The sequence below is a fragment of the Cebus imitator genome, unplaced genomic scaffold (genome assembly GCF_001604975.1).
Source record: "Cebus imitator isolate Cc_AM_T3 unplaced genomic scaffold, Cebus_imitator-1.0 Scaffold81, whole genome shotgun sequence".
In the NCBI taxonomy this organism is placed as follows: Eukaryota; Metazoa; Chordata; class Mammalia; order Primates; family Cebidae; genus Cebus; species Cebus imitator.
The window spans coordinates 2,254,060-2,274,982 of NW_016107396.1; the positions used below are offsets into that span (position 1 = coordinate 2,254,060).

Genomic DNA, 20,923 nt, shown 5'->3' on the forward strand with positions numbered 1-20,923 from the left:
CTGATATTTATGGCAATAAAAAGATGTTTAATTTAAAATGACAAACTTATAATTTAAAGCAATAAAAAAAATACACAAGAACCCCTGACTCCATGGCAAGATTGAACTGCAGCCTCACAGCATGAGACACCGGGAAAAAATCTGTTCTTGTGCGTAGGCTGGACCCAGACCAGTAGGCGATTGCATCTGGGCAAGTTCTGTGAATGAATTAACATTTTCTATTTAAACAAATGTTCTCTAAAAAGTCGTTTTTGTTATTTTACTTTCAGCTGTTTTCAAGGATTATTCAGATTTTTTGAATTCAGGAATTCACTTGAAGTATTTAACAGATCATCCAGCTTCTTCCCAGCCTAATTTTCCTAATAAGTGGCATTTTAACCTACCTTCTTCGAGAAAAGAGAAATAACTTCAAGGAGAAAGAAAGTACACAGTAAGCTGATACAAACAGTCCAGAAAGTGCTTCACAACTTGAAAAATATCTAAGAATGAAATTTTATATTTTGATGGTAAAAAAAAAAGCTGGTTCCAAAAATAATTATGCCTTAATATGACACAAGTTCATACAACCATATGAAAAATATAGACTGTCACATACATACTTCACAGACGTTTCTTAACAGTAAAATCAACCACAATGAACATACTCATCATATTTATGGCTTTTGCCAAATTGGGGCAGCAATCTGTTTAAAATGAGAAAAAAAGTACTGAATTTAAGTTTCCGTTTCTAATCTGAAAATAAGAGGGTTGACCTAATTGTCTCGAAAGTAACTTCTCACTAAAAAAGCCTACTATTCTAGTTTGGTATTTTGGTATTAAACTAATCTTTCTAAACTAAAGCTTCTAAACTTTGTAAATTATTAACAGTAATTTGCTCTATGTAAAATGTTAAGACTTTTTGTAGGTTTATTTACACTTAAAATGTTCTATTTTTAATCATGCAAAATTGATATGTTATTTTAAAAAGTTCCAAGATGTTAAATGCCAGAGTGTATTTATTCATTCATCCCTTGTGCATCCCATGCACCCCATCATATTGAGCCATTTATTTATTCATTCATTGGTTTAAATATTTATTGAGCATATGCTGCATATCTAGCACTTCAAAGGCACTAATGAAAGGGAACCACAAGGCACATTTTCTTCCCTTTTCCCTTAGAAACTGGTTGGATGGGAAATTCTTTCTTTCCTTCCTTCCTTCTTTCTTTCTCTTTCTTTCTCCTTCCTTCCTTCCTTCTTTCTTTCTCTCTTTTTCTCCCTCTGTGACCCAGGCTGGAGTGCAGCGTCACAATCTCAGCTCACTGCCACCTCCGCCTCCCAGGTTCAAGTGATCCTCCTGCTTCAGCCTTCTGAGTAGCTGAGATTGCAGGCACAAGCCACCACTCCCAGCTAATTTTTGTATTTTTAGTAGAGATGGGGTGTCGCCATGTTGGCCAAGCTGGTCTTGAACTTCTGGCCTCAAGTGATCTTCCTGCCTTGGCCTCCCAAAGTGCTGGGATTACAGATGTGAGCCACCATGCCCAGCCTGAACAGGAAATTCTTGAATGGTGCTTAACCATGTACAGAAACAGTCTAAGCATTCATCACACACAAAAAATAAATTGGAAATTTTACGATGCAAAATATTAGTGTGTCTTTGTCCATAATTTCAGAGAAATACAAGTGAAAGAGTCAATTAAGGTAATTGAATGATGTGACTTGTCAGGGATTCTCTGCCAAGTGCATCTCAAGAGAAGCCAGGAGTGTGGATTGGTAAAGAGGAAGTGGGGATCTGGGGAATGAAAACCCCAACATAGAGGCTGCAGGGAGCCTGGCTTTTGCAAGGTCTGGGGAAGCAGTATCTGTTGTCCTATTCTCTCATTGTCTTTATTCTGTATCTGTCTAACATTCACCTATCAGAAGAATCACTTAAGAACTTTATTATGTTTACTGTGAACGGCAGACACTCTTTGCTGTTTTGACTTTTTATAAAATGCTCCACGATAACTGCTTGTAAAAAAGTTTTATTTAATATGTCAATGACCTTTGCATGATAGCTCTTGTCTGACTTTTCACCTATTATTCCATGAACATTTTCTATTGTCAATTTTTAAATGTTAGGGAAAAAACCAAACAAACTAGTGGCTTGAGCTTCAAATCTAGTTATTCCATTTTCTGTTAACCAGCCAATCACTACCATACTGCCACCTAGTGGGCCATAGCAGCAACCTCCACGATTGACAGAAATTAATTCAAGTAAGCTCAAATCTAGGATTCTTCAAAATTTCTGCTTTTGCATGAGTTGCTTGGAATACTCAAATCATCTTAACATAAAAACGATATCATGAATGGTTGTTAGGTTTCCAGCTTGCTCACAAAACCATTGATCCCACAATGCACTTGGTTTTGTTTTGTCTTTTTGAGACAGTCTCACTCACTCTGTTGCCCAGGCTGGAGTGCAGTGATGTGATCTTGGCTCACGGCAACTTTGCCTCTCGGGTTCAAGCGATTCTCCTGCCTCAGCCTCCAGAGTAGCTGGAACTACAGGCGTGCATCACCACGCCCAGCTAACACAACGTACTTTGAATGAACACGTTCCATGTGTGCTAACCTATCTGTAGTCACAGCTTCGCGGAGGCTTCTTGTGTCATCTCACGTGTACCTTCTGCTCTTACTCATCCTACAATCTATGAGAAAATGGCTGATTCCCAGCCTTCCACTCCGACCTTGACCTGTACTCTGGCTCTGGCAGAAAAGGACCTTCCATGGGGCCTGTCTCTCTCTGCCTGCTGCTGGTTCCTGAAGCTGTGGCTCAACCAACAGCCATGCTCTGCTTCTGTCCCTGTCCCAGTTCTGGAGCAGCTTCTACCCCACCCTTGCCTGGCTCTTATGGATGCCTCACTCCAGCCTTGCCTTGCTGATGGCTCAGTTAAACCCTCACTAATGAGCTCCCATAGTGACTTTCACCCTGTGGCTGGATCAGGGCCTTACAGCTTCTCTTAACCAGAGAGGTAGTTTTCTTCTCCTCTATTTCCCTTCTCCAAATATTCCTAAATGTATGATGAATTAGTACTGTGGTTGCCTGACCCTAGGGTAAAGGGCACACAGTAGCTTAAGGAATTCCTCATTCTTCTGGTTTTTTGTGATGGTCTCTGTCCTTGAGTTGAGGCCTGAACATATGTAGAATATGTCTAGCTAAAAAGAGGCTGCCTTACAGTCTAGACTTTTTTTCAAATTTTATCTAAAGGTGTAAAATATGTAATGGATATATAGGTAATTTGGCCAGGCAGTGTTTTAGTATCAAGTTTACTGTTTGTTTTTCTTAGCCATGTCAAGTCTACAAATATTTCTATTTTTCCCTTCTGGGTATTTTTTGTTTATTTGTTTTGCTGTGGCTTTCATGCACTTTACTTTTACATGTTAAACTTATGTGTTAAAACCCCACAATATTTGGTTGTTTATTCTGCCTCAAGCCATTGATTATATTTTAAAGATATTTAATAAGAAAAAAGTCTCTATATTTTCTACATGCCATTTATAATTCTCTTCATTATATTGTATAGGGCCAAATTTCCATCTAGTATCATTTGCCTTCTGCTTGAAAGACTTCTTTCAACATTTTTTGTAGGGCAGGGTCTGCTGGTGATTAATTCCTTTAACTAATTTGTGCCTTCATTTTTGCAAGATGTTTTCCACAGATAAAAAATTACATATTGACCAAAAATCTAGAAGAAAAGGATAAATTCCTGGACACTTACACCCTCCCAAGTCTAAACCAGGAAGAAGTTGAATCCCTGAATAGACCAATAACAAGGTCTGAAAATGAGGCAGCAATTAATAGCCTACCAATCAGAAAAAGTCCAGGACCAGACGGGTTCACAACCAAATTCTACCAGAGGTACAAACAGGAGCTGGTACCATTCCTTCTGAAACTATTCCAAACAATACAAAAAGAAGGAATCCTCCCTAACTAATTTTATGAGACCAACATCATCCTGATACCAAAACCTGGCAGAGACACAACTAAAATAAAAAATTTCAGGCCAATATCCATGATGAACATTGATGCGAAAATCCTCAATAAAATACTGGCAAGCCAAAACCAACAGCACATCAAAAAGCTTATCCATCACAATCAAGTCTGCTTCATCCCTGGGATGCAAGGCTGGTTCAACATACACAAATCAATAAGTGTAATCCATCACACAAGCAGAACCAAAGACCAAAACTACATGATTATCTCAGTAGATGTGCAGAGAAGGCCTTCGACAAAATTCAACAGCCCTTTATGCTAAAAACTTTCTATAAACTAGGCATTGATGGAAAGTAGCTCAAAATAATAAAAGCTATTTACGTCAAACCCACAGCCAGTATCATACTGAATGGGCAAAAACTGGAAGCATTCCTTTTGAAAACTGGCACAAGACAAGGATGCCCTCTCTCACCACTCCTATTCAACACAGTATTGGAAGTTCTGGCCAGGGCAATCAGGAAAGAAAAAGAAATAAAGATTATTCAATTAGGAAGAGAGGAAGTCAAATTGTCTCTATTTGTAGATGACATGATTGTATATTTAGAAGACCCCATCATCTCAGCCTAAAATCTCCTTAAGCTGATAAGCAACTTCAGCAAAGTCTCAGGATACAAAATCAATGTGCAAAAATTACAAGTATTCCTATACACCAATAGCAGACAAGCAGAAAGCCGAATCAGGAGTGAACTCCCATTCACAATTGCTACAAAGAGAATAAAATACCTAGGAATACAACTAACAAGGGATGTGAACGGCCTCTTGAAGGAGAACTACAAACCACTGCTCAAGGAAATAAGAGAGGACACAAGCAGATGAAAAACATTCTAAGTTCATGGTTAGGAAGAATCAATATCATAAAAATGGTCATACTGCCCAAAGTAATTTAGAGATTCAATGCTATCCATATCAAGCTACCACTGATTTTCTTCCAGAATTTGGAAAAACTACTTTAAATTTCATATGAAACCAAAAAAAAGCCCACATAGCCAAAACAATCCTAAGGAAAAAAAAAAAGCTGGAGGCATCACACTATCTGACTTAAAATTATACTACAAGGCTACAGTAATCAAAACAGCATGGTACTGGTACCAAAACAGAGATATAGACCAGTGGAACAGAACAGAGGCCTCAGAAGTAATGACACATATCTACAACCATCTGATCTTTGATAAACCTGACAAAAACAAGCAGTGTGGAAAGGATTATCTATTTAATAAATGGTGTTGGGAAAACTGGCTAGCCATATGCAGAAAGCTGAAACTGGATTCCTTTCTTACACCTTATACAAAAATTAACTCCAGGTAGATTAAAGATTTAAACATAAGACCTAACACCATAAAAACCTTAGAAGAAAACCTAGGCAATACCATTCAGGACATAGACATGGGCAAGGACTTCATGGCTAAAACACCAAAAGCAATGGCAACAAAAGCCAAAATAGACAAATGGGATCTAATTAAACCAAAGAGCTTCTGCACAGCAAAAGAAAATATCATTAGAGTGAACTGGCAACCAACAGAATGGGAAAAAAATTTTGCAATCTACCCATCTGACAAAGGGCTAATATCCAGAATCTACAAAGAACTTAAACAAATTTGCAAGAAAAAAACCAAGCAACCCCAACAAAAAGAGGGGAAAGGGTATGAACAGACACTTCTCAAAAGAAGACATTTATGCAGCCAATGAACATATGAATAAAAGTAATAAAAGCTCATCATCACTGGTCATTAGAGAAATGCAAATTAAAGCCACATTGAGATACCATCTCATACCAGCTAGAATGGTGATTATTAAAAAATCAGGAGACAACAGACGCTGGACAGGATGTGGAGAAATAGGAATGTTTTTACACTATTGGTGGGAGTGTAAATTAGTTCTACCATTGTGGAAGACAGTAGCAATTTCTCAAGGATCTAGGTCTAGAAATAGCATTTGACCCAGCAATCCCATAGCTGGATATATACCCAAAGGATTATGAATCTTTCTGTTATAAAGACACATGCACATGTATGTTTATTGTGGCACTGTTCACAATAGCAAAGATTTGGAAACAACCCAAATGCCCACTTATGATAGACTGGATAAAGAAATGTGTCACACACACACACACACACACACACACACACACACACACACCACGGAATACTATGCAACCATAAAAAAGGATGAGTTAATGTCCTTTGCAGGGGCATGGTTGAAGCTAGAAACCATCATTCTCAGCAAACTGACACAAGAACAGAAAATCAAGCACCGCGTGTTCTCACTCATAAGTGGGTGTTGAACAATGAGAACACATGGACACAGGGAGGGGAACATCACACACCAGGGCTTATCAGCGTGTGGGGGACTAGGGAAGGGATAGCATTAGGAGAAATACCTAATGTAGTTGATAGGGTGATGGACGCAGCAAACCACCATGACACGTGTATACCTATGTAACAAACTTGCATGTTCTGCATATGTACACCAGAACTTAAAGTATAACAAAAAAAATTACAGGCTGAAAGTTTTGTTTTTGTCTTTTCAGTATTCCCTGATGTTGCTCCACTGTTGTCTAGTTTGCATTATTTTCATCAAGAACTCTGCTCTCCTCCTTGTCTTCGTTCCTTCGTATCTAATGTGTCTTTTGCCTCTAGCTTTCAAAACTTCCTTTTTTCACTGGTTTTAAGCAATTTCATTATAATGTGTCTTTGCGTACTTTTCTTCAAGCTTCCTATGCTTGGGGTTCTTTAAGATTTTTAGACCTGAGGGTTTGTAATTTTCATCAGATTTGGAAATGTTTTTAGCAGTTATTCCTTCAAATGTTTTTCCGTCCCTCTCTCTTCTCCTCTGTGGGTTCCAAATTCTCATGTATTCGTTTGCTTGAAGTTTCTCCACAACCCACTGATGCTCTATTCATTTGCTCAGGACTTTTTCCCTCTTGGATAGTTTCATTGGGGATAATTTCCATTACCATGTCTTCATGTTCACTAATCTTTTTTTCTGCAATGCCTAATCAGCCATTGATCCAGTCTGTCTTTTTATCTCACACATTATAATTTTAACTTTGAAAAATTAGATTTTTGTATCTTCATATCTAAAACAGATTAATCTTTTCTCTAGCTCTATAAATACATGGAATACCTATGTTCTGTTTTAATAACATCATTAATAACCTTATCAATAAGTTTAATGCCTTTTATAACTAATTGTTCATGTAATTTCTGGGCTAATTTCAATTGATTATTTTTTACCTGTTTGTGGGCCCTGTTTTCCTGTGTCTTTTTATGCCTATTAATATTTTATTAGATGGGCTGGGCACAGTGGCTCATACCTGTAATCCCAGCACTTTGGGAGGCCAAGGCAGGGAGACCACTTGAGGTCAGGGGTTCAAGACCAGCCTGACCAACATGGTGAAAGCCCGTTTCTACTAAAAATACAAAAATTAGCTGGGCGTGGTGGCGAGTGCCTGTAATCCCAGTTACTCAGGAGAAGAGGCAAGAGAATCGCTTGAACCCAGGAGGCAGAGGTTGCAGTAAGCCAAGATCTTGCCACCACACTCCAGCCTGGGTGACAGAGTGAGACTCTGTCTCAGAAAAAAAATGTCAGACACTAGATGTCAGACATTGTAAAATTTACCTTCTTGGGTGCTGCCTATATGTTTTGTTTCTATAAATATTCTTGAGCTTTGTTATGGGAGATAGTCCACTGGAAACCACATGATCATTTTGAATCTTGCTTTTTTAAGCTTTGTTAGGCAGAAGCAGAGCAGTGATAGTCCAGGCCTGATTTTTGCTATACTACTGAGGCAAAATTCTTCTGAGTACTCTACTTAAATGCCCAGTGAATTATGAAGCTTTCCATTCTGGTTGATGGGAAGAAGTTCCAGTCATGGCTCCATGTGAGCTCCAAGGATTTCCCCTCTAATCCTTTGGATTGTTGCCCCCAGCCTTGGGTGGTTTCCTAACATGCATGTGCTGATCAGAACTCAGCTGAATACTTACGAAAGACTCCCTACAGAACCGCAGTTTTCTCTCTATGTAGTTCTCTCTTTTCTGACATTCTGTTCTGTGGCCTCTAGCCACCTTGGCCTTCCCAGACAATCAACATTGCCTCCTTCCTCTGAGAATCTGCTTTAGGTCTGCTGCCTGAATACTCTCTCTAGGCAGTAAGCTGGGACATGTATAGGACTTAACTTAGTTCATTTCCCATCTCTTCAGCATCATTGTCCTTTGTTGCCAGTGGACAATGTCTTGAGAGCTGCTGTTTTGTATATTTTTCTAGTTTTCCAGTTGCTTCCAATGGGAGAATAAATCCTGTCCCTGTCATTCCATCTTGGTCAAGAGCAGAAATTAGAATTACATTTTTAGAATAGCCATTCTATGTATTCTGTCTTTTCTCTGTGTACAAAACAACTCATCCTTTAAGTGCAAATATAATGTCAGCTTCTTTGTATAAGACTTTCCTGGCATTCCCAGTATTTCCTAATGAACCCTATTACAGCATTTCTCACATTGTATTTTAATTATTTGGTTATATCTCCTCTGTTATGAGAGATATACATAATATCATATATCATAATGTAATACATGTACTTATTATATCTCAAGTGCCTAAAACAATAAGTAACACATAGTAGGTCTTCAACAAATACTTTATGAATGTTCTGTGAGCTCTTTCTGATTCTTCTTTGGAAGGTGCTCATGAACTGGCCATCAGTTCGTCTAAATCTGGAAGGTCAGCCTTCAGTATTTTAGGATTTTAGGGAACTGCTGGGCTCCATTACTGCCTTCTTTCTCCCACTCCCTTATCACCTAGTTGCTCATGGTTGTTGAGGAAAATAATAGCTAATAGTAATGATAGGAACAGTAAGGCAAATAGCTGGTGGTGGCTACTAAGTACATCCAAATTGTAACTCAGGGTTTCTCATTGGTCCATCTGCAGTGAATTCTAAAACTCCACAGACCAGGAGTCAGAATGCCTGATGTGCAGTCTGCTCTGTCGCCTCCTGCTTGTGCAAATCAGAGCTGTTAACCAAGCTCTGAAAGCCATTTTGTGGTTAACAAAATGGAATGATAATTATACAGGTTTACAATCTTTTGTCTGCAATTTCAAAATCCTAAAAGCTATGAAAACCAAACGCTTTGTCATAACCCATTCGGCATCAAAATCTGACCTATGTGGAATGAACTCTTGAAGTTCTTTAAAACTTTTATTTGATCTCATTATGGTCACTCAGACCCTCCTGGGTATAGTGTATAATGCATGCTAAGGCCACCAACTTTCTTTCTAAAAATTGAAAAATTCTAAATTCCACAATCTGGCCCCAATGCACATACCTTAATGGAGCATACACTTGGGCCAAGTATTTACTAAAAACGACTGTGGGTCTTTCCCTACCTCATGGGGTGGTTGTCAGGTGTGAGGATAACACAAATTAAAGCTGTCATCACGGCACCTGGATGCAGTAAGCCCTCATGAATTTATTATCATTTTTGAATTATACAATTTTTTAGCCCAAAATACATTTTCTCAGTTCTTCTGGAAAAGCACAAATAACCTATAGCACACTCTTCCAGCAATGTGCTCAAGTTCTCTCTTCCCTTTCTCTTCCTTTTTCTTTTTGTCGCATTTTCTTACCCTTCCTTCCTTCCTCTCTTCTTGATATCCCATTCTCTTTTTTTATGAGACAGTCTTGCTCTGTCACCCAGACAGAGTGCAGTGGCAGGATCTTGGCTCACTGAAACCTCCACCTCCCAGGCTCAAGCGATTCTCTTGCCTTAGCCTTGTGAGAAGCTGGGATTACAGGCACCCACCATCACACCCGGCTAATTTTTGTGTTTTTAGTAGAGATAGGGTTTTGCCGAGTTGGCCAGGCTGGTCTTGAATTCCTGACCTCAAGTGATCCACCCACCTCGGCCTCCCAAAGTGCTGAGATCACAGGCATGAGCCCCTGGGCCTGGCCCCTAATATCGCATTCTTTTAATATCTTTGAAAGTGTGACGAAAAGATAGGAAGCTTCTTCCCAGAAAATCACTCCTTAGCACATATATACACATTTTCACATGCCTCTTTACAGATGTCGCAAATTCCACCAAGTCCATCAGGGGATCCTATTTTGGGGAGCTAATTGTTCTAGAATTAATATCATATGTATAAGAAAAATACCATTCACATGATTACTACTGTTTACCAATAATTTAAAGTATTTAAAAAATCATTTTATATTAAAAATATTATGCAAAATGTTTAAATATTTGGGAAAAAAATGAAAATATTTTCAAAACAAAAGGAATAACAGATAAGTTACTATCCTAAATAACTTAGGCAGGTGAATGAACCAAACAACCTCTTATGTATATTATCAGTTCTATTTTTCTATGATTCTACTCGTCAACAATTCAAATTTGTGTAGTACATATAGCTTATAAAGTGCTTTCATATATATATTAATGTCATAAATCCTCATAGACTTCTTGAGAGTTGGGAAAGAGGCAGGTATTATCTTCATTTTACAGATTTAAAATTCAGATAGTCCAAATGACTTTTTGTAAGGTCACATAACTCAATCTCCAAATGTCTAATCCAGTGATTACACCACCACATTCACCGGTTCTCATGAAAATGATTCCCACATACAACTCTTCCATTCCAAGTTTTCATTGACACTCTAAATCATATTTGCATTTGAGTTCTTTTATATTTATGTACCATATATATATATATATATATATATATATGTATATATATTCATATGATATTTTTCTGACATACTATAAGATGGTGGCTATAACTGCTTCCCTCCCATAGTTTCCATTGGCCTTTATCTAAGCACATGACATGCCAGTATAAGCCAACAGACATTGCTGTGAAAATCAAGGACAAGAACACCATATTCTTCTCAATGCTCATTATCTTGTAAGCACAAGCACAATATAATATGTAGTCTGAGCAGGGAACTTGTGGTTTGTCCATATATTAAGATTCAAATAAGTCATAATGCAATGGAAATATTAATTCATATTTAATGAGGATGTGATAACGAATAATTTTTAAAGTGCTGGTATTTAGAAAGCACTGATTATTCCTAAAAGCATCTGGAGGGCATTTTTTTAAATCACATATAGCTATACCTGTAGAAAATGCAAAAGAAGTCAAATGCCAGGTCAAAGTTTTGTTCATACGACACTTAGTTTATTTCATCTATTATGTTTTTTACAATTCCCCTGTTGAGGGAATTTTACTCCTGAGAGATCCGTGACTTTTCCAGGGCCAGATATTTATCTGTGATGATTACCACCTAACATTTTGTTAATTATTGAATTTAAATTCAATATCTTTTTTGGTTATTTCTTATGGCTAAATCCTACCTGATCCCTTAAAAGTCATGAGTTGAGTTCTTTCTCATCAATAAGAGGAATTATACATGAGCAAGTATGACTAATACCTAAATAACACTTTCAGATTGCATCTAAGAGCAAATTACAGAGAAAGTCTAACTGTAAGAACGTATGCCTTTGATTTTGTGGATAAAATGGCGACCTGTAGTCTTTATGTTTTTAAGTGATGAATCATAACCCAACATAGGTGTCTATTTGGAATATATAAAGGGTTTTCATAAATACTGTCTTGCTCAAAGATGTCTATTTTGGAGGTCCGTTTATTTCAGATCCTCTTAAGGGCTATATCGTTAGTTTCAAATGTTGCTTTTGTTGAACAGATGATAAAAATATAACAATCAGGGCTTTAGGCAAAACAAAAAGAACATTTAAAAAGTGTGTTTTGTACCTTCAAATTTCCATTATTTTCCTTTAACCAAAACCATTGATAACACTTCTCCAACATACATATTTTACATCCTTTCCACCTTTCCTCTTATCAAAACCTAGTTTCAGATAAGCAGCTGGGAATTCTGGCTACACGCAGCAGATTAAACACACATGTTTACTATTGCTCCTCTGTAACACACCAAAATGAAAATAAATGCTTCAAAAGGCATAAATCTACAAGAACAAAGAGAATGGGAGAGCAGATAACAGCAGATGAGAGATGTCAACAAAACTTTAGACTCAGGGAAGCAGGTGGATAAATAGCAATTGATTTGGCAGACCAGAGGAGACAGAGCTGTGAGTTTCCAAGGGAGGAAGCTGCTTAGCCTGGTGAATCTTGGAAAGACTTAAATTTTAAGGTTAGTAGGTACCTCTGAGAGCAGGACTTCAGGTCAAAGCTGCAAATGGGATGATAGACTGAAAGTTTATGTGAGGCTCAGTTATACCCCCCGATTCTCTCCCCAGGAACCTGGCCCTTTTCTACCTCTATTGAACAAATTTACCTTTGGAGAGACTTATAGCTAAAAATGGACAGTGGGGTGGCATTAGTGAAAGGCAACACAGAAAGTGAGGAAATTTAATAGAGTCTACTAACTGAATAGTGAATCTCAAACCCCTTTACCCTTTGTCTCTCAGACTGCTTACAGCTACACTTTTATTTTCCAGTCAGGAGATAGAACTCCTTAAGGAGTTAGTGGTTATTAATGTAGGGCAATTTCATCCATTAGGGGTCATGTGAAAATGTCTCAAGACATGTTTGTTTCATACACCTGGTGTGTGGATAGGGGCTGTTGGGGATTGCCTCTGGTGTCTAGTGGCTAGAGGCCAGGGATGCTGCTAAACATCCAAATTACACAGGCTAGCGCCACAAAACAAAGAATTACCCAGCACAAAATGTCAATAGTCCCAACATTAAGAAATCTTGTACCACGACAGTGCTTTTCAAAGTGTGCTCCCCAAACCCACAGCATACTCAGCAGCTGGGAACTTGTTAGAAATCTAAGACTCCCCAGACCTACCCAATCACACACTTTGGCGGTAAGTCTCGGGCCTCTGGGTTTTAACAGGCTCTCCAAGAGATTCTAACTTCATTACAGTTTGAACCACTACCAAACCACTGCTCTTAGGAAGCCACAACCCAAAAGAAAAGCCCCACAGATGCTGGAAGCTGGTGGTCCTCAGAGTGAGGTTGTAACTGCCCCGTGTTCCCATCATGTGCTAAACCCCATGAGACTGCCATCAACTTATCAATGCATGACTCTTAAAAAAGAATAACCAGCCAGATAAATCACCAAATGATTGAGAAAAAAGTATCTAACATGAAAAGGACCCAAACAAACAAAAGGTATATGTGTGTATGCATGTATACTCACACATCAGGTCTATAATTAATATCTTCAACCAAATAAGGTGGGTTTCAACAAAACAGGACACATGCCATTTTAGGCTGGATTATTTTAAAAGAAAAAAAGAGTTAAAAAGCAAACATTATCATCAAAAGAATAAAGAAAAAGAAAGAAAAGACAAGGGACAGAACCAAAATAGGGAATTGCAGATCACAGCCCAACTGAAATGAGAATAATTTGAAGCTGAGTCCCAGAGGGAATGGGGTAAGATTTCTTTACTGTCTCCTACTCAAAGACTGGATTGGCCCTGGACCCATAGGTGGTTAAAATAAGAAAAGACTCCACCTCTGGCTGAGGAGGACCGTAAAGGTAAGGGACAGGAAGGACCTGAGGAGGACAGAGCACTCTAACAGTGTGGTGAGCAAACACGATTCAGGAATCAATGCATTGCTTTCATTTCCCACTGTTGTTTTACAATGTCTTCAGTGGAAAACACCTTCTGCTTTTTTATAAAAGCGTTAGCAGTTTCCTGACTTCTCACTCTTAAGTAATAGAGAGTTCAACCACCACTTAAAGTCACAAAATGAAGTCTTAATTTACACATGAAACTTGTCCAGTACAGTATACCAATCCACACTTCTATATTTATTTAGGGTAAGATGTCTCCTTCTCCTCTTTTAGCTACATGCCACAGAAGAAAGAACTATTCATTAGCAGGAGGCATTTGTTAGCTCTGCCTTCCCTCTTTCTCACACTGCTTTTCCCCTCTTGCTATCCGTGGTTTCAGCCCTCAGGCCTGCAAGTGGGGGCGAAGGGAGAGGCAAAAAGGTGCTTTCTGGGCTTGTTTCAGGCAGGCTCCTGCTCTCACTCATACTTCTTTGGGCTCATCAGAGGCCCGTCTCCTGATGGGGAATGAAATCTATTCCTGTAGTTGTCATTCTGTCCTCGGATCCTCATTCTCTAGCTGTTCAACCAAACAGAGATCCTGTTTGGAAGTTCCTCTAGGACAGGACTTCAAACTGCTCCAATCCATCTCATTTGGCTCTTTTTTCCCCTCTCCCCAAGATGGCTGTCATCTGGTCCCATAAGACTCTTACATCCTTTGCCCTGGTAAATGCGGGCATAGGAGACCAACTCAGCACCGCCACCTCCACTCTGCTGCACAGGCCTCTTAAACTACTGAGCCTAAAAGAAAGTTGTAGTCTGGCAGATGTCTTCATACATTTTTTTTTTCAACACTTTAGATATTCCCTTTGCTCTTAGCCTCAGCCAATTTTTAAGAACTATAGGGTGCCCATGCCTGCAAAATATCCCCTCACTCTCTTAGGAAACTTCAGAATACTGCTCTGGGCACACTATACCATGAGTGGCTACAACAGCAACCAAGGAGCTGTGGGCTGGTGGAACCCTCCTCGCCTCTGCCTTCAGGAGGGCACATAACTTCTCCAGGCTCCTGTGCCTTCGTCTCTCATAGAATGCATCTTTTGTAAAATGCAACTGCTTTCTAAATAAACTTTCAGTCCTAATATATTTTGATTCTGACCATATAAATAAAACATTATTTTGGTAGCTGGATGGGTAAAATCTATATTCACAATAGAAAAGACTCAAGTATAATAAAAGATTCAAGATTCTTTTTTTTTATTGCATTTTAGGTTTTGGGGTACATGTGAAGAACATGCAAGATTGTTGCATAGGTACACATGTGGCAGTGTGATTTGCTGCCTTCTTCCCCTTCACCTATATCTGGCATTTCTCCCAATGCTATCTCTCCTCACCTCCCCACTCCCATTTCCCCTCAACAGACCCCAGTGTGTAGTGCTCCCCTTCCTGTGTCCATGTGTTCTCATTGTTCAACACCTGCCTATGAGTGAGAACATGCAGTGTTTGATTTTCTGCTCTTGTGTCAGTTTGCTGAGAATGATGGTTTCCAGGTTCATCCATGTCCCTACAAAGGACACGAACTCATCATTTTTGATGGCTGCATAATATTCCATGGTGTATATGTGCCACATTTTCCCTGTCCAGTCTATCATCAATGGGCATTTGGGTTGGTTCCAGGTCTTTGCTATTGTAAACAGTGCTGCAATGAACATTCGTGTGCATGTGTCCTTATAGTAGAACGATTTATAATCCTTTGGATATATACCCAGTAATGGGATTGCTGGGTCAAATGGGATTTCTATTTCTAGGCCCTTAAGGAATCGCCACACTGTCTTCCACAATGGTTGAACTAATTTACACTGCCACCAACAGTGTAAAGGTGTTCCTATTTCTCCACATCCTGTCTAGCATCTGTTGTCTGCAGATTTATTAATGATTAACATTCTAACTGGCCTGAGATGGTATCTCAATGTAGTTTTGATTTGCATTTCTCTGATGATCAGTAATGATGAGCATTTTTTCACATGTTTGTTGGCCTCATGTATGTCTTCTTTTGTAAAGTGTCTGTTCGTATCCTTCACCCACTTTTGAATGGGCTTGTTTGAGTTTTTTCTTGTAGATCTGTTTTAGTTCTTTGTAAATTCTGGATATCAGCCCTTTGTCAGATGGATAGACTGCAAAAATTTTTTCCCATTCTGTTGGCTGCTGATTCACTCTAATGACTGTTTCTTTTGCCGTGCAGAAGTTGTGGAATTTGATTAGGTCCCATTTGTCTATTTTGGCTTTTGTTGCCAATGCTTTTGGTGTTTTGGTCATGAAGTCCTTGCCTACGCCTATGTCCTGAATGGTTTTGCCTAGATTTTCTTCTAGGGTTTTTATGGTGTTAGGTATTATGTTTAAGTATTTAATCCATCTGGAGTTAATTTTAGTGTAAGGTGTCAGGAAGGGGTCCAGTTTCTGCTTTCTGCACATGGCTAGCCAGTTTTCCCAAGACCATTTATTAAACAGGGAATCCTTTCCCCATTGCTTGTTTTTGTCAGGTTTGTCAAAGATCTGATGGTTGTAAATAGGTTGTGTTGCCTCCGAGGCCTCCGTTCTGTTCCATTGGTCTATATGTCTGTTTTGGTACCAGTACCATGCTGTTTTGATTACTGTAGCCTTGTAGTATAGTTTGAAGTCCGGTAGTGTGATGCCCCCCGCTTTGTTCTTTTTGCTTAGAATTGACTTGGCTATGTGGGCTCTCTTTTGGTTCCATACAAAGTTTAAGGTGTTTTTTTCCAGTTCTGTGAAGAAGGTTACTGGTAGCTTGATGGGGATAGCATTGAACCTGTAAATTACTTTGGGCAGTATGGCCATTTTCACGTCATCGATTCTTCCTAACCATGAACTTGGAATGTTTCTCCATCTGTTTGTGTCCTCTCTTATTTCATTGAGCAGTGACTTTTAATTCTCCTTGAAGAGGTCCTTTACATTCCTTTTTAGTTGTATTCCTAGGTATTTTATTCTCTTACTGGCAATTGTGAATGGAAGTTTGTTCTTGATTTGGCTCTCTTTAAGTCTGTTATTGGTGTATAGGAATGCATGTGATTTTTGCACATTGATTTTGTATTCTGAGACTTTGCTGAAGTTGCTTATCAGTTTCAGGAGATTTTGGGCTGAGACGATGGGGTCTTCTAAATATACAATCATGTCGTCTGCAAATAGAGACAATTTGACTTCCACCTTTCCTATTTGAATGCCCTTTATTTCTTTTTCTTGCCTGATTGCTCTGGCTAGAACTTCCAGTACTATATTGAATAGGAGTGGTGAGAGGGGGCATCCTTGTCTAGTGCCAGATTTCAGAGGGAATGCTTCCAGTTTTTCCCATTCAGTATGATATTGGCTGTTGGATTGTCATAAATAGCTTTTATTATTTTGAGATACGTTCTGTCAATACCTAGTTTATTGAGGGTTTTTAGCATGAAGGGCTGTTGAATTTTGTCAAAGGCTTTCTCTGCATCAATTGAGATAATCTTGTGGTTTTGTCTTTGGTTCTGTTTATGTGGTGAATTACTTTTATAGACTTGTGTATATTGAACCAGCCTTGCATCCCTGGGATGAAGCCTACTTGATCATGGTGGATAAGCTTTTTGATGTGCTGTTGCAATCAAAAAGCTTGCCAGTATTTTATTGAAGATTTTTGCATCTATGTTCATCATGGATATTGGCCTGAAGTTTTCTTTTCTTGTTGAGTCTCTGCCAGGTTTTGGCATCAGGATGATGTTTGTCTCATAAAGTGATTTGGGAAGGATTCCCTCTTTTTGGATTATTTGGAATAGTTTCAGAAGGAATGGTACCAGCTCCTTTTTGTATGCCTGGTAGAATTCGGCTGTGAACCCATCTGGACCTGGGCTTTTTTTGGGTGGTAAGCTTTTAATAGCTGCCTCAACTTCAGACCTTGTTATTGGTCTATTCAGGGTTTCGACTTCTTCCTGGTTTAGGCTTGGGAGGAGGCAAGTGTCCAGGAATTTATCCATTTCTTCCAGGTTCACTAGTTTATGTGCATAGAGTTGTTTGTAATAATCTCTGATGATGGTTGGAATTTCTGTGGAATCTGTGGTGATATCCCCTTTATCNCTGTGGTGATATCCCCTTTATCATTTTTTATTGCATCAATTTGGTTATTCTCTCTTTTCTTTTTTATTAATCTGGCTAGTGGTCTATTTTGTTGATCTTTTCAAAAAACCAGCTCCTGGATTTATTGATTTTTTGAAGGGTTTTTTTTGTGTCTCTATCTCCTTCAGTTCTGTTCAGATCTTAGCTATTTCTTGTCTTCTGCTAGGTTTTGAGGTTTTTTTATCTTGCTCCTCTAGCTCTTTCAATTTTGATGCTAGGGTTTCAATTTTAGATCTCTCCTTGCTTCTCATGTGGGCACTTCTTGCTATATATTTTCCTCTAGAGACTGCTTTAAATGTGTCCCAGAGATTCTGGTATGTTGTGTCTACGTTCTCGTTGGTTTTGAAGAACATCTTTATTTCTGCCTTCATTTCATTGTTTTTCTAGTCAATATTCAAGAGCCAGTTGTTCAGTTGCCATGAAGCTGTGTGGTTCTTAGTTAGTTTCTGCATTCTGAGTTCTAACTCGATTGCATTGCGGTCTGAGAGACTGTTTGTTATGATTTCTGTTCTTCTGCATTTGCTGAGGAGTGATTTACTTCCAATTATGTGGTCAATTTTAGAGTAGGTATGATGTGGTGCTGAGAAGAATGTATATTCTGTGGATTTGGGGTGGAGAGTTCTGTACATGTCTATTAGGTTTGCTTGGTCCAGGTCTGAGTTCAGGTCTTGGATATCCTTGTTAATTTTCTGTCTGGTTGATCTGTCTAATATTGACAATGGGGTGTTAAAGTCTCTCACTATTAAAGTGTGGGAGTCTAAGTCTCTTTGTAAGTCATTAAGTACTTGCCTTATGTATCTTGGTGCTCCTGTATTGGATGCATATATATTTAGGATCGTTAGCTCTTCTTGTTGCATTGATCCTTTTACCATTATGTAATGTTCTTCTTTGTCTCTTTTGATCTTTGTTGCTTTAAAGTCTATTTTATCAGAGATGAGAATTGCAACTGCTTTTTTTTGTTCTCCCTTTGCTTGGTAAATCTTCCTCCATCCCTTTATTTTGAGCCTTTGTGTATCCTTGCCTGTGAGATGGGTTTCCTGGATACAGCACACCGATGGGTTTTGGCTTTTTATCCAATTTGCCAGTCTGTGTCTTTTGATTGGGGCATTTAGTCCATTTACATTTATGGATAATATCGTTATGTGTGAATTTGACACTGCCATTTTGATGCTAGCTGGCTGTTTTGTTCGTTAGTTGATGCAGATTCTTGATTGTGTTGATGACCTTTACCATTTGGTACATTTTTGGAGTGGCTGGTACTGGTTGTTCCTTTATATGTGTAGACCCTCTTTCAGGAGCTCTTGTAAAGCAGGTCTGGTGGTGATGAAATCTCTGAGTACTTGCTTGTTCACAAAAGATTTTATTTTTCCTTCACTTATGAAGTTTAGTTTGGCTGGATAGGAGATTCTGGGTTGAAAGTTCTTTTCTTTAAGGATGTTGAATATTGGCCCCCACTCTCTTCTGACTTGTAGGGTTTCTGCTGAGAGATCTGCTGTGAGTCTGATGGGCTTCCCTTTGTGGGTAACCCGACCTTTCTCTCTGGCTGCCCTTAGCATTTTCTCCTTCATTTCAACCCTGGTGAATCTGATGATTATGTGCCTTGGGGTTGCTCTTCTTGAGGAATATCTTTGTGGTGTTCTCTGTATTTCCTGGACTTGAATATTTGCCTGCCTTGCTAGGTTGGGGAAGTTTTCCTGAATAATATCCTGAAGAGTATTTTCCAGCTAGGATTCATTTTCTTCGTTGCATTCATGTACACCTATCAGATGTAGATTAGATCTTTTCACATAGTCCCACATTTCTTGTAGACTTTGTTCATTCCTTTTTCCCCTTTTTTCTCTATTATTGCCTTCTTGTTTTATTTCATTGAGTTGATCTTCGACCTCTGATATCCTTTTTTCTGCTTGGTCAGTTCGGCTGTTGATACTTGTGCATGCTTCGAGAAGTTCTCGTGTTGTGTTTTTCAGCTCCATCAATTCACTTTTATTCCTCTCTATGTTGTCAATTCTCATTAGAATTTCATCAAATCTTTTTTCAAGGTTCTTAGTTTCTTTGCATTGGGTTAGAACCTGTTCTTTTAGCTCACTGTAGTTTCTTATTACTCACCTTTTGAAGTCTGATTCTGTCATTTCATCACACTCCTTCTCCATCCAGCCTTGTTCCCTTGCTGGTGAGGAGCTGTGATCCCTTTTAGGAGGAGAGGTATTCTGGTTTCGGGTGTTTTCATCCTTTTTGCACTGGTTTCTTCCCATCTTTGTGGGTTTATCCACCTGTTGTCTTTGTAGTTACTGACTTTCAGATTGGGTCTCTGAGTGAACTTCCAGTTTGTGGATGCTGAAGTTACTTCTTTTTCTTAGCTTTCCTTCTAATAGTCTGGCCTCTCTGCTGTAGGACTGCTGAGGTCCACTCTAGGCCCTGCTTGCCTGGGGATCACCTGCAGCAGCTGCAGAACAGTAAGGGTTACTGCCAGTTTCCTCTCCTGCTATCTTTGTCCCAGAAGGATGCCCGCCAAATGTCAGTCTGTTCTCTCCTTTATGAGGTGACTCTTTGGATATACGGGGGTCAGGAAGCTGCTTGAGGAGACAGTATGTCCTTTACTGAAGCTCAAGTCCTGAGCTGTGAGCTCCATTGTTCATTCAGAGTTGCTGGGCAGGCACATTTAGGTCTGCTGCAGCAGAACTCATAAACTCCCTTTTTTTTTCCCCTCAGGTGCTCTGTCCCAGGGAGTTATGGCTTTATTTATGAGTTTCCATTGTGCTGCTGCCTTTTTTTTTTTCTTTCAGGGCTCCCCTGACCAGCGAGGAGGCAGCCTAGTCACTATCTGCCTGCAGAGGCTTTGCTGAGCTGCTGTGGGCTCCGCCCAGCTGCCGTGTGATCTTCCCTGCAGTCCTGTTTATATGGGTGTAGTTTGAACTGCCTCGGCAATGGTGGCCCGCCTCTGTTATGGCAGACTCTATCTGTAGTTGCAGGTTGCCTCAGCAATGGCGGGCTGCCTCAGCGATGGTCAGGCTGCCTCCGTAGTGGTGGAGTGTCTCAGTAATGGCAGACACCCCTCCCCCACAGAGCCGGACGGTCCCAGGTTCAGCTGTGCTTGCTGTGAAACTCTCAACCCAGAGCATTTTCAATTACTGGTTTTTTTGTGGGGTGGGGGAGTGGGACCAGCTGAGCCTGATCACCTGGCTCCCTGACTCAGAGTCCTATTTTTTTGTTGTTGTTGA

The 20,923-nt window shown here is 39.4% G+C and overlaps 1 long non-coding RNA gene across 1 annotated transcript in view; it reads left to right on the plus strand.

The window, feature by feature from the left end:
* The first annotated feature begins 203 nt into the window (after positions 1-203).
* LOC119472001 overlaps positions 204-20,923 on the plus strand; it is a 56,628-nt gene continuing 35,908 nt past the window's right edge. Inside the window, exon 1 of the long non-coding RNA XR_005201104.1 lies at positions 204-430. This is a non-coding gene — a long non-coding RNA (uncharacterized LOC119472001). The remainder of the gene's footprint in view (positions 431-20,923) is intronic.